Source organism: Macrotis lagotis, chromosome 3, assembly GCF_037893015.1.
Source record: "Macrotis lagotis isolate mMagLag1 chromosome 3, bilby.v1.9.chrom.fasta, whole genome shotgun sequence".
Taxonomy (NCBI): Eukaryota; Metazoa; Chordata; class Mammalia; order Peramelemorphia; family Peramelidae; genus Macrotis; species Macrotis lagotis.
Window position 1 is genome coordinate 41,784,970 of NC_133660.1, and position 14,790 is coordinate 41,799,759.

Genomic DNA, 14,790 nt, shown 5'->3' on the forward strand with positions numbered 1-14,790 from the left:
ACTGCTAAAGCTGAGTGCAAACTTGATGATTTACATCTTATTATTATGCAGCGACTATGCTAAGGGTGAACCTACTTTCCTTAGAGGTGAGGTGGCATGAGGGAGAATGTATCCATGAGCTTTTTAGAGGGAGAATCTTTATATGTTGCTCTTATTTTGAATCTGATTTCCTAGATTTTGCTACCATGTTCCAACTGAAACTTCCCTCAGTAGGGATGCCCATCAACTGGGGAATGAATGAACAGATTGTGATCTATGGTTGTGATGGAATACTATTGTGCTATAAGAAATGATGAGCAGGATGCTCTCAGAACAGGAACTGATACAAAGTGAAGAGAGCAGACCAGGAGAAGATTGTATCAAGTAATAGCAATATTGTATTGTATGATGATCAACTGTAAATGACTTAGCTATTTTCAGCAATAGACAATTCCAGAGGGTTTCTGATGAAAAATGCCCTGTCTCCAGTGAAAGAAGTGATGATGTTGAACTGTTTTCTTTACCAACATGGTTAATAGGAAATATATGTTTCAGGACTACAAATATTTAAGCAATATCAAACTATTTCCTGTTTCACGGAGTAACATGGAGAGAGATGGAGGGAGAGAATTTGGAACTAAATTTTAAAAAATGGATGCTAAAAATTGCTTTACATTTAATTGGAAAAAATAATTCTTTAAAAAATATAAAAAGGAACTTCCCTCAGTACTCAGTACAATATAAATTTTGCCAGTAACCTTGCCTGGAACATCCATACTGCCCTCTTCCCTCCTTGGTGAATTCTTTCCAGGTCCGCCATTTTAAGGAGGATTCAGATCAGTCAACCTTAATTTCCTTTCTGACTTTGCTTTTGATTTTCCAGACATTGACACTATTTTCCAAACTTTAAAAAGGTACCTTCCATCACAGCTCTCATTTTTAAAGTGTATTTGAATGTGTGTGTGTGTGTGTGTGTGTGTGTGTGTGTGTGTGTGTGTGTGTTGTCTTCTCATATTAGATCATAAGTTTCTGGAGGACTAGTACTGACTCTCTTGACTTATATTTTTATCCCTAGGATTTAGCATACATTAAGTGCTTAATAAATGCTCATTGCCTTGCCTTGCATTATCTTCTAAGAAATATTTCTCTAAAATCTAAATGATGTCAAATGTCTAAATGGGACTGCAAATATATCATTGGCCCTTAACTGGTGGACAGAGGAAGAGGACACAATCAGAGGGAACTATAGGAAAATGCCTCAACCTTTCAGAATGCTCTATTTTCTGAGAAGCAGATGGAGCCTGACTCTGGGAGAGTAAGCCAGAGTATAATTGAAGTCAGGAGGACCTGAGTTCAAATCTAACCTCAGACACCGAGTAGCTATATTAACTTGGAGAAGTCTTTTATCCTCATTAAAAATAAATTGGATTCTTTCCTGGGACTCAAATTTCTCCTTCAAGGGAGTTGGGTTTGGAAATAGTTTGACTCAATTTTTTTTTATTTGTAAAATGAACTAGACAAGGAAATGATCGAACACTCCAGTATCTCTGTCAAGAAAACATCAAATGGGGGGGGGTGGCTAGGTGGCGCAGCGGATAGAGCACCGGCCATGGAGTCAGGAGTACCTGGGTTCAAATCTGGCCTCAGACACTAAATAATTACCTACCCATGTAGCCTTGGACAAGCCACTTAACCCTGTTTGCCTTGCAAAAACCTAAAAAAAAAGTTTAAAAAAAAGAAAACATCAAATGGGATTCTGAAGAGTCAGACAACAGCAATAAGTTAGAACTAAAATTTTTACTTGGGCTTCCTAACACTAAATTCTTCCTGCTTCTTTCTCTTCTATCTGTTCCCAAGGAGGTCAGCATTTTGACTTTTTAACATTTTTTTCTTCCTACAATGGGAAGGCTATTTAATTACCTTCTGTTTGGAGGGAGAGGGGAGGGAAGGAAGGGAGGGGGGGAAAGTGCAAAATTCAAAACCTTGCCAAAACTGATTGGTGGGGGCAGCTAGGTGCAGTGAATAGAACACTGGCCCTGGAGTCAGGAGGAACTGAATTCAAATCTGACCTCAGACACTTAATGATAACCTGGCTCTGTGACCATGGGCAAGTCACTTAACTCCACTGCCTTTCAAAAAAAAAATGATTGGTAGAAACTCTTATTGCACATAATTGGAAAGAAATATTTATATAAAAGACAAGCTTTCTTCCTTATGCTTGATCACTTGGAAACTTTACTGGACAGCTAGAATAGAATATTTTGCTTCAACTGACAGGATGACCTAGTTGCTCTTTTGGTTATTGTTTCTTTATAAACCCTGTGTCTCTAACTTTAACCCTTGATTTTTCTGGCCACCAGCAGTGCCTTGGATCTTTATGCTTCACTACTCTGACATTCAAAAACAGGAAAAGCTCAGGATAAGTCTGTGGCTAAATGAGATTTTTTAAAACTATCTTTAGAATCATGTTTTTTTCCCCCAAAAATTGATTTTTAAAGTTTCAGCAGCTCTGAGTAGCCGAAACAATTTAAAGTCCCCACCCCCCACCCCCTGAAACTCTAAAATTACTTAGAGCAAGCAATTTAGAAACCAGGGAGAATGGAACTTAGGATGTTAGTGGGATGAATAATGGAACTCCTTGAAGTGAGTGATGGATCTTACTAACTGATTACTTCCTTATAAATTCCTAAACAAGGAATGCTCATTGAGAAATTGCCTGGATGGCAGCTATTTGTCATTGCTTGCCTGGGCTATAAGTAGACTCAATTGCTGGCTGTTACAAGCTTCTGGGAGATTGATCACTCAGTGTTCACTGCTAGGGGACTCAAAGAGTGTCTTTATTTCCAAGTCTAACTCCCCTGAAGTAGAAACTTGAGTCCCAGGGAAGAATTCAGTTGTTTTTTAATGGAATCTTCCTGCTTTTGATGATGAGATAAGTTCCTTCTAAATTTCCTACTTTATATTTTCATTAGGTGGTACAGTGTCTAGTGTTGGGTCTGGAGTCAAGGAAACTTGTCTTCTTAAGTTTAAATCTGGCCTCAGATGCTTACCAGCTGTGTGACCCTGGGCACGTCATTTAACCCTGTTTTGTCTCAGTTTCTTGTTTGTAAATTGACCTGGAGAAGGAAATGTCAAATCATTCTGCCAAGAAAACCCCAAATGTGGTCAGGAAGAATTGGACATGACTGAAAACCACTGAATAACCAAAAAAATACTTTAAACATATTTTTCCCACACTCATTTATACTTCAAAGTAAATTTTTTTAAAAAATCAAATAGAAAAGAACAATCCTTTATTGTTCCAAAATTATTAACTTTTGACAATCTTAATTTCTATGCTTTTAATTTTTTGTACTTTTTCTATTTTTTATTATTTCTAAAACACACATCTTAGTATTATAGCATCCTGTTAGAGCTCAGCTTATGTTTCTTTGATATGAGCATTCTGCTAGTAAAACTGTGTTACCTGATAAATGACAGTTCCTTCTGTTAAAATCTTATATGCTAAAGTTCATAAGCTAGGTGTTTTTCCTCCTCCCCTCTTCCTTTCATCCCACAGTGCCCACTCAAGGACATGGAGGCAGTATGCTATAGTTCAGTGGAAATGAATTGGAAATGAAGAGTTCTGCTCTGCTCCTAACTATATAACTTTAGGAAAAGCCTCAAAGGTTTGTTTCCTCATCTTTTTAAAAAAAAGAGGATTGGATGAGTCCCTAAAGTCACTTCTAGCTCTAAGACATGTTACAAAAGCATCCTGCCCTTATGTTACAATAGTGTTATTCAAATCATTGTCATCTACTCATTTGCCCACCTTTGAAAAATAGATTTACCACTATTTTCCTGTGTGTTTTGTTCATATCAACTTCTGACTTTGATTGCTCTGATATTCTAAACATTTTGACTCTGTAAACTGTAATTCCCAAACAGGCTCAGTACATTTGGCTGGGTTTTATAAAATATAAAAATTGAGAAAAAAAAACCTGGGCTTCACATTTATAAGGAATATGCAATGTTGAATGATGTGTTAAGTTGTTCAAATTGATTCTACATTGGTTTTTCTGCTTAATAAATTGTCTTAGCAAAGGATACATGTTTCTGTATACATAGTGTCTATTCCCAGATGCATAGATGGGAGCTGAGGAGAGAAAGAACATATGGTCCAGACATCATATATGTGTCTATATGTATGTGTGTGTGAGAGAGAGAGAGAGAGAGAGAGAGGGAAAGAGTGTGCGTGTCTATACACATGGGGTTAGAATTTGTATCTCTTCACATGCATATGGATGCAGACACCCACACGCTATGGATCACGCTCTAGCTCCATATGTATAACCATCCATATACACATAGTTCTGCTCTTTTCATTGTGCTATACATGTTGAAGGAAGAAAAGAGTTGCCTTCCCTTCCTCCCTCCTACCCCCACAAGCTGGAGGGCCAGAAGGTGGGGCGGAGCCACAGGATAATGGCAGCAGAAGGCAAAGGAAGCAGACAGCTGGCGAGCTTTGGCCCAATATGCTTCTCTGAAAGAGGCGAGGAAAATTTAGACGAGGCAATGCCTGAATGGTTCACTTTGCAATAAGAAGGAAAGAAGAGTAAAAGGGAAATCAGTTAACATCTTGTATGTTTTCAAATGGCACAACTACACCTTCCTCTCACTTGCTACTTCCCTCAACTGACCTAGCTCTCCAAATGAGAAAAGCACCCCCCCAAAAAAGAAAATAACAATTTGACCTGACACTCCTCTGAACAAGGTGTTTATTAAAATAAAAATCATCTTCTGGCTTGTAATTGATGATTTCAAAAATTGGACTTGTGATAGGTGTATTTCCTAGGACAGAAACCATTTTTTCTCTCATGTCATTCTTCCTTGCTTGTTTTTCTTTTTTGAAAAAAATTCTTTTATATGTTTATTTTTTCATCTTGTAACCTTCCCCTCTTCCCTCTTAGAGAATCCCATATAACAAATATATAATATATTAATATATTAAATTTATTATATATCAATTTTTAAATTCAATATATTAAGAATATATTAAATTATATATATAAAATATCAAATTAAATATATGGAAGAATATATTAAATATTTATTTAAATATATTTAAAGAATGAAAAAGTAAGAGGAAAAATGAGTCAACCAAATAAATCAGCATATGAAAAAAAGGAAGCTAAATGAAACCTCACCTTTTTAAGGAGTGGGGAGAGGTAGTTTTTCTTTAGAGCTAGAATTTTTCTTTCTAACTTTGTAATATTCACTTTGATTGTTTTGTAGACTGTGTTTTTTCCTTTTGCATCATTATAGTCATTATAGGGGAACACATATGCAGTTAGTGGATAGAGTGCCAGACTTAGAGATGGGAGCACTTCTCTTATTGAGTTCCAATCTGGCCTCAGATACTTAGTAGCTGTGTCACCCTAGGTAAGTTTGCCTCTGTTTCTTCATCTGAAAAAAAATGAACTAGAGAAGAAAATGGTGATCTTTCTCCAGTTTTTTTTGTCATGAAAACTCCAAATAGGGTCATGAGGACTCAGAAAAAAAAAACAGAAAGCAACTGAACAACAAAATCAACAACTGAAGTCATTATCCATATTTATTCAAATGAGAACTTTGAATGCTGAAGTCAAGAAGGGTTCCATGTGAACAGTAGTTGAATAGTAATACTCAATAACATGAGAATGACCCTATCCAAAATAGCAACGTCTCCCACTGTATACATATTATCTGTGAAGTCCTATTTCCTATAAGATCGGTCTATGGGGAGAAGATGGTTCTGAGTAAGAGGGAGTCTTTGGACAACACTCCCATGAGCACAATCAATATAATATGCAAATCATGCTGTTGTTCATATGATGTCATGGTCTTCTTCAATGTCAAAGAACAGCAATCAATCAATGAATTCAATCATACACATATCCACCCATACACATATACACATCTGTAAGTATGTATGTATATTTTTCTTGTCTACTTACTTCAATCTGTATTCATTCATGAATATTTCCATGCTTTTCTGTATTCATCATATTCATTGTTTCCCATAGTATAGTAATATGGAAATTTATTCTAAAATACCCTGTCCTTCTATTCTTCTTTCATTTTTTCTCAACCTATTTAGAAACATCATGCTGACGTATAAGGCTCTTTCAGGATTTACAGGATCTGCCATCTCATCAGGTATTTAATCATTCTCCATTCTCTAACAATATTTAAGAAAATGTTTTTTCCAGGACTAGATAGTTTTGTGCTTGTTTTCACATCTGTTTTAGTTCCTATTTCTTAATTTATGTGCTTGAGCAAAAAAAAATGTGATTGAGCCTGGGTTTTTTTTTTTGATTGTCTTTTCCTCCATAGATTTTTTTTTTAGTCTCTTGTACTTAGATTTACCTATCCTTTATTTCACTTCTATACATACTCTCTAACTCCTTCCCTTTTAAAAAACCCAACTCATTCCCTGTAAAAAAAACTCCTTTCAATATGATTTCTCTCTCATCACACTCAATTTGGATCAATGTATACCATGGAAACAATGTAAAGACTGACAAAGTGCCTTCTGTGGGGGGTGGGTGGAGGGAAGCGAGATTAGGGGGAAAATTGTAAAACTCAAAATAAATAAAATCTTTAAAAAAAAGAAAAAAAACTCCTCCCTTTTTGATAATGATGGGTCTACTCTTAGGGATTATTCCTCAAAATTGTCTCAGTCTCCTACCAAGATGGAAAATTTGTAGGCCAAGACTGCTTGGAGGCTAAACTGGTCTCTGTTTGGGTCAAGTCCACCTTCCTTCAGACCTGAGGCAAACTCCTTCTCCCCATACAGACTCTCCACCCCAATTCCCTGTACTCTTTAATCCTTTGGTTGAATGTTGCTGACAGCTGCTGTTGGTTGTCCCAGTCAAAGTATGCTCCCCCCCAATTCTCAAACCTCCCCTTCTTCCACAAGTATGATTACTTTTAGCCAGAGTATATGGTGATGTAGTAGCTGCAAGAATGTGGGTGTGGATGTGGACCCAGGGATGTCTTGGAGCCAGATCTATCTTGCTAGTAAGAATTAACAATTAAATTTTCATTTTGGGAACTGACACCTCAGAAATTGGCAAACATAGAAAATCAGGGTTTGATTCATTATTTTTTTTGATTTTCTAAATTTAAGAAAGTATTAGCAACTCAATGAGAAAGTTTGTGTGTATAAATGCACATACACATACTTATATGTAATATAGAAATATAGGTTTAATATAGTCATATTATATGTGACTATATCTCTATCTCTATCTCTATCATCTCTATCTCTATCTCCATCTCTATATGGGTGCTTTGAAAACAAATTAGGGAATTGTTTTTTCTGTTGATAATTCATGAGACTATTCTCATTAGGCTTCTTTACGTTCTAACCTATAGAGGTAGCTACAATTTACATTACCTCTTCCTAGTTGGGATAATTTTTGAGAGTTAGTGAGAACTGGAGAAAATATCTGTAGGTCAAATAATCCCCTTTTTTACTTCTTTAGGTAATTATTGTAGTAACAGATTGAGAATGAGAATTTAACACAACAGATTTTTTGGGGGGGGTTCAGGTGAGATTTGGGATATGTATCTGGTAATAGCAATGTTAAAAAAAAGAAAGAAAGGAGCACCAAGAAAACATTTTTTTTAAAATACCCAAAAGATGGGGTGGCTAGGTGGCATAGTGGATAAAGCACTGGTCCTGGAGTCAGGAGTACCTGGGTTCAAATCAGGTCTCAGACACTTAATAATTACCTAGCTATGTGGCCTTGGGCAAGCCACTTAACCCCGTTTGCCTTGCAAAAACCTAAAAAACAAAAACAAAATACCCAAAAGATGTCTTGAATTGGAGACTGTTATTTACCCTTAAGTTATAAATTTTTATGAAGTAAAAGGCAAACTTCAAACACAAAAAAATACTCCAAAGAGAGTGTGGTTTAGAGGGCCTCCAAGACAAGCAGTATAATATCAGAACTACCACATTAAATGTTTATTAAAAAGAAAAAAAACTAGATATCTCTATTTAAATAGATTGATAACTATCTCATGGGAATATTGGGAATGTGTCTGTGTGTGTGTGTGTGTGTGTGTGTGTGTGTGTATGCCTTCCCAATTTTATGTACAATCTCTATTTTCTGTACTTTGTAGAAATATTCATGTTTATTGATGATTTTTCAGTTTACAATAAAATAGTAATAAGTAATGTTTGCATTCCTATATATGAGATGACAAGAACAGAGACAATTAGAACTGGATAAAAATAAGGGAACTCGAAGTGACATTGACAGTCTGTTCGATTCTGAACCTGTTAGTCATCTTGCAGAAGATTTTTAAACACATAATTCTGCTCTATTCACGATGATCTAATGCTCCAAACTTGACATACTCTTTCTTGATTTCTCTAGAATATGCTAGCCTCCTATCAACCCAATTGAACTGCCTATTTCTTCAAGGCTTTGCTCTATCCCCCCTTCCAATGAAGGCTTCTGAGATAATTTCATAGTCCATCAATTTTTTCTCTAAAAAAAGTCTATTTCCTACAATTAAGAAATTACTTATTATCATAATGCTTTCTTTTCTCCCACAACCTCTTGTTTCACTGACACAATTGTAATCTCTCTGAGGACTTCACATACTTCTATGCCGATATAGGGCCTAGCATGCCACAAAACATACAGTAATCATTCAGTGATTTTGAATGTCAGGAGAATGTTGAATGGCTGTTTGTTGCTACTTTTAGTGAAGTAAAATTAGGAAAAAATTGAAGAGTTTGCCAAACTCTGAGGTTCTTTTGATATCCCATATCAAGGCAAAAAATGGGCAAAGAGGGGGGCAATCTATATTAATAGAGCAAGGATGTTGGTAGCCTGGTGTGCTTTCAATTGCAGCTAGGTGAAACAGTGGATAGAACACTAAGCCTGGAGTCAAGAATATCTAAGTTCAAGGTTTGCCTCAATCAAAAATTTTACCATTATAAGTCAATAAATCTTTGCCTCGGTTTCCTCACCTATAAAATGGATATGAAAATGTGTATACTTCTTAGGGCTATTGTAAGAATGAAATGAGATATTTGTAAAGTTCTTGGTACATAATTTAAATTATTCTTTCCTCCCTCCCTTCCTTCCTTCCCTTCTCCATCCCTTCTTCATTCTTTTCTCCCTTCCCTCTTTTCTTTCTTCCTACCTTCCTTCCCTCCTTCCTTTTCTCTCTTCTTTCTTCTCTCCTTCATTCCCTTCTTCTCTTCCTCTTCTTTCTCTCCCTCCCTCCTTCCTTCCCTCCTTTCCTATTCCATCTTTCCCTCCCTCCCTATTCTCTTCCTCCTTCCTTCCTTCCTTCCTTCCTTCCTTCCTTCCTTCCTTCCTTCCTTCCTTCCTTCCTTCCTTCCTTCCTTCCTTCCTTCCCACCTTTCACAAATCAGACTAAGAGATGAATCAGTGGGTACAGAAACAGCAATGTGAAAGAAATGAAATTGATTCTTAATAGCCATAGAAAATATGCTAAATAGCAGATATAATTATTGCTTCCCTCACTGTCATGGGGCTCAGTACCACAGAACATTGTTTGGAAGGTGCAGACCACATTGTAGTTATCTTTTGCACTGCATAGAAAAAAGAAGGCTAAACTTGGAGACAGGTTAGTATGAGTTAGATAACTTTGCTTCCCTTATTTCTCTCGTTATTGCCTACTCTACCACAATTTAGTATTCATTTCTGCCTTACAATTTTAGCCTCTAAAATCTTTAAATTTTGCCAAAACACTTGCCTCTTCGCGTCCCTATTCTCCTATCAAGTTTTCTCTGATGGAATATGGAGAAACTGATATCTTTCCTCCACCACCTGATGTCCTATCCATATTCTCCTTGAACAGTTATCACCTCCAACTCAGTTGAGTTTAAGAACAATTAGTTCTATTCCTCTCACAGAACATTCTATTTCTCTTATTTTCTTTTTAATTTATGGAATAAAACAAGAATTTGCACAACATAGTATAATAAATAAAGATAATTGCTTAGGAAAATTCATGTAACTTGCTATTCCTCTTAAATGTATAATAATGTTATCATGTACATTTCTTTTTTTTCCTTTTCCCCATCCTCATTCTATCCTAGAGATAGCTACCATTAGACATCTACGTGTGTGTATGTGTGTGTGTGGGTGTGTATATCTATACATCTATTTAACAGTTCTTTCCTTGGCTATGGATAGTGATTTTCCTCATTCTGTCTTTCTCTGGCTTTCCTCCATGCCTAGAATATTTTTCCTTCTTGACTCTATCTCCTAGTTTACCACTCCACATGTACTCATAATCCCATTCCATCTCATCTTCTTCAGAAAATTGCCAATTGCTCATACACACTCTCTCTCTCTCTTATATTCAGTCTATCCTTGTCTACCAGTTGCTTCCTTACTGCCTACAAACACTCCCATGTTTTTTTACTTATCTTTAAATGATCCTCATTTAATCCATGCAATGTTGTTAACTATCATCCTTTTTTCTCTCTCTCTTTTGTGGCTAAACTCCTCGAGAAGCCCATCTATAATGCATCATTCCTTTCTTTCCTTTCAGTTTCTTTTTGATCGTTCTATAAGCTGACTTCCATTTCTATTCTACCAAAACTGCTCTCTTTACAATTATTGATAATCTCTTAATTATCAACTCTATTGGCCTTTTCCAAAAGCTTATCCTTCTTGATTTTCTGAAGCTTTTAATTCTATTATCCTCTTTCCTTGATAGTCTTCCCCCCTCCCAGGTTTCCATTCTTTCCTGGTTCTCCTCTCAACTATCTGACTGTTCCTTTGTTCCTTCCTTCTTTCCTTCCTTCCTTTTTTTTTTTGCAAGGCAGTGGGGTTAAGTGACTTGCCTGAGGTCACATTGCTAGGTAATTGTTAAGAGTCTGAGGCTGAATTTGAACTCAAAGTCCTCCTGATTCCAGGTCTGGTGCTTTATCCAAGGTGCCATTGAAGTAGCTCAAAGGAAACAGGACATCTGTAAGTTTAGAGTCCCCACCCCAGGTGTTCACATGGACTATTTGTGCCCAACCTGTGGTAGAGTATTTCCAACTCGTACTGATCTGATCAGCCATGGCCAGACACACTGTAATTTGTCTTAAACATAGTGATGTCACTTTTGGCCTTCTGTAACAAAGGACAAGAATCAGCCAATCAAGATTGATAGTTCCCTGAGAGGAGAGAATGTCTTTTACCTTTCTATGTATTCTTAGTGCTTCTCACAATGTTCAGCTCACAACTATAATTAATGTTTATTGAGTGACTGGATCTTTAGAGCACAATATCTTAGTACTTAGTTGCTAAGGATCTTAGAGGTCTTGGTGCTGGGATGTCTCTGAGCTCTAATCCATCCAGACTGATCATTACCATTCCTGGTTCATTTCAATGTCCCTATCATATCTTTCCAACTATCTCAATCAGAATGGCCCTCTAATCTCTCTTTTTCTAAATAATGAGTCTTAAAGGCTATAAATATCTTTGACTGATTTCTAGACTGATGCTTCTTTAATACTTATGCCTACCAACCTGATTTTTTGTGTAATTCTGAGGGTAAAAATGCCACTTACTTGGTTGCTCATTTAATGTATTGATGTTTGTTAAGCCTAATGTGTTTTCAGGTTTTAGGTAAGAATAGATATTCAGGTGCAAGCAGACAACTATCTTGGCTAGAAGAGCTAGCAAAGCTTCCCTCCACCCCCAAAGCTTTTGATAAAGTATATACCATTCTATTCTTGTACTCATGTCGTATGACTGAAAGAGCGATTGCCAGTGGTTGCTAGAGCAGTATGCCAGGCATCTGTGTTTGGCCCTGTTCCACTTAATAATAATGATGGTGGTGATGATGATGATGATGATGATGGTGGTGATGATGGTGATGATAATAACGATGATGATGGTTGTGATGATAATGATTATTATTATGTCATAATTATTATGCTGGTGGTGGTAATGGTGATAATGATGATAACAATAATATTGCTGTAAGACTTGAAAAGAACTTTAATATATCTCATTCTAGCTTCACAATATCCCTCAGAGGTAGATGCTATTATTAATCTCACTTATGGATGAGAAAAATCAAAGCATAATTTTATATAATTGTAAGCTCCTTGAAGCAGGGATTAAATTGTTTCTTTGTTTTCTTTTGTTTTGATCTTTTTATATACCCAATGCTCAGATTGATCTTGTGGTCTAAATGTGTAATAAATATGTAATACTTATTACTGCTAAATATGTAATAAATACCAGTTAAATGACTGACTGAAGCAAAATGAGTTCAGGTGACTTGTCCAATGTCAAATAACTATTATATATCTGAGACTAGTTTTGAATTCAAATCTTTCTGACTCTAGGTCTGGTACTCTATTCTGTCTCCAATTTCTGACAATTTCATAAATAGCTTGGATAAAGGTAGAGGAAGCATAGAGGTTAGAGAATTGCTTTTGGAATGAAGAAGACCTAGGTTCAAATCTAGCCCAAGACTATGTGACCTTACTAGCTTTGTGATCTTACTAGTTAAGTGACCCTTGGCAAGTAGTTTACCCTTTGTTGGCCTCAATATCTTCAATTATAAAAATGATGATAACAAAAGCACCTACATCCCTTGGTTTTTCTGAAGATCAAATGAGATGATGTTGTTTTAAAGTACTCAGCACAGTGCCTAGACATACTAAATGCATAATAAATGGTATACTATACAAGATAACCCAAAGCTGAGGAAACTATCTAAGACACAGTGCAGAATAAGGAATGAAGAGCATCTGGACAGTTTATCTCTGAATGTAATCTAATAAATTGAAAGCCAATAAATATAGCCTTAAACTTGTTGCATAAAGTCAGTTTCACAAGTTTAAGATGGAATAGGTACTTTTAGCAACTGGTTCACTGAAAAAGATATCTGTGGATTGCAGTATGATTCCAGAGTGTGATGTGGTAACTCCACTAATATAAGTACTAATGAGATCAGGAGCTATAATAATTTTTCTAGGAATAATGAGATGATAGCTTTTTTCTCTTGTCAGAACTCATCTGGAGTATTTCATTTAACTCTAGGTGTCACAGTTGAAGAAGGACTTTGATAAGCTAGAGAGTATCCAGACATAGGCAATCTGGATAGTGAAGACCATGAGGATCAAGAAAAGATTCAGAAGATACTCCACCAAGAGAGAAAACAGAGTCATGATAGCAGTCTTTAAGTGTTTAAAGATTACCATTCAAAGAATAATCCGGTTTCTTCTATTTGATCTCACAGGGCAGAAACAGGAACATTAGATGGATCTTGTAAAGAGCCAATGCCAATTTAGGCTTAATTTAAGAAAAAAACTTCTCAACAAGCATTGCTTTTTGATGGTGGAATTGGTCTGCCTTATGAGGAGATTTCTTTGAAGATCTTATTGGGAATGTATTAATGGTATTCATTTTGTATAAGGATTGGAACAGATGCCTCTAAGGTTTTTTTTTCCTAATCTCAAGTCAACAGATATACGATTATATGAATTTTTATAATAGATTCATTTATATTTGTGAAGTCTAATATACCAGAATCTAGTAGAAGTCAATCCTTCTCTCTCCCAAGTATATTTCCCTTTTTGTTTTGAAGATTTAATATGACATGAATTGCTTGTATGTGTGGTAAATGTATATGGTATTTTGAATTATGTCCATGAATAAGCACAATTTCTTATTTAGAAATCTGCAGAGATATTGCTGTTGAATATCTAAATGACTAGAATTTGTCAAGGAAGCTTTTATTTAGAGTGCCTAAATTTGAAATCCCTCTAAATATATTTGATATCTAATTTTCATCCTTTTTCAGAGTTTCAAAAATATTTTGTATGTACATATACATATACATATACATATATTTATGTCCTCTTCGAAGAATTTAGCACTCACTATAGGCTTACTTATCTCTTGTTATAATCAATTTCCTCCAGCACCTGTTTTGTTGATGTGTTGGATTTCCCTTTGGAAGACTACAATTTAAGCAACATGATACCCAAGGTTAGCAAATGGTCATTTCCATAAAGAATGAACCAGCACCAACCTGATTGGTCCAAAGATGACTTCAGAATAGAATTTGTATCAATATGTATCTTGTTTTCTTTGCAAAAGGGTTCCCCCCCAAAGCATATGCATTTCTGAAATTCAAATTGAGTGTTCCTTACCTCATGTTCTCCTCTGGTACCTCTAATGAGGTGGAAAAAATGTACATTAATGATGGAAAGTTATTTAGTGCTGCATGGAGTTAATTGCTTCTAATCACTGCTTACATCCATCTGGTTTTATGGTAGACAACAAACCTCTTCATCGGGCTTGCTCATTAGACATATTGTAAATCATAGAGATTCACTGGCATCTTGCATATTGTGTTCCCATTAGCCAGTCTGCATTTTCATAGAGCAACAATGACAGGCATTGGAATATACACCAACATCTCTACATTCTGTTAAAGCTGCATGTAACCCTAGTAAACTAGCCTCCCTTGATTCACTTGGAAAGTAAAATAGATCCACTGGATGGAAGACTTGGGAAGAAAGCTACTAGGGCTGATTATGATAGCAACATGATTACTGGTACTAATTGAGTTGACATTATTTTTTGTGATCATTTCTTTTTTTAAACCATTTCCTAAATTTTGGTGAATGGCATTAGTGGTCATAGTATCATTATGGCCAAAGTAATTCTGGTCAGGAGTTGTGAGGGAAAGAATAGACCTGGACCACAAAGATTCAATCATCTTTAATCTTGTACTAATACAGATCTCTTCTTAAGGAATAAATTATCTGAATAATTTTCT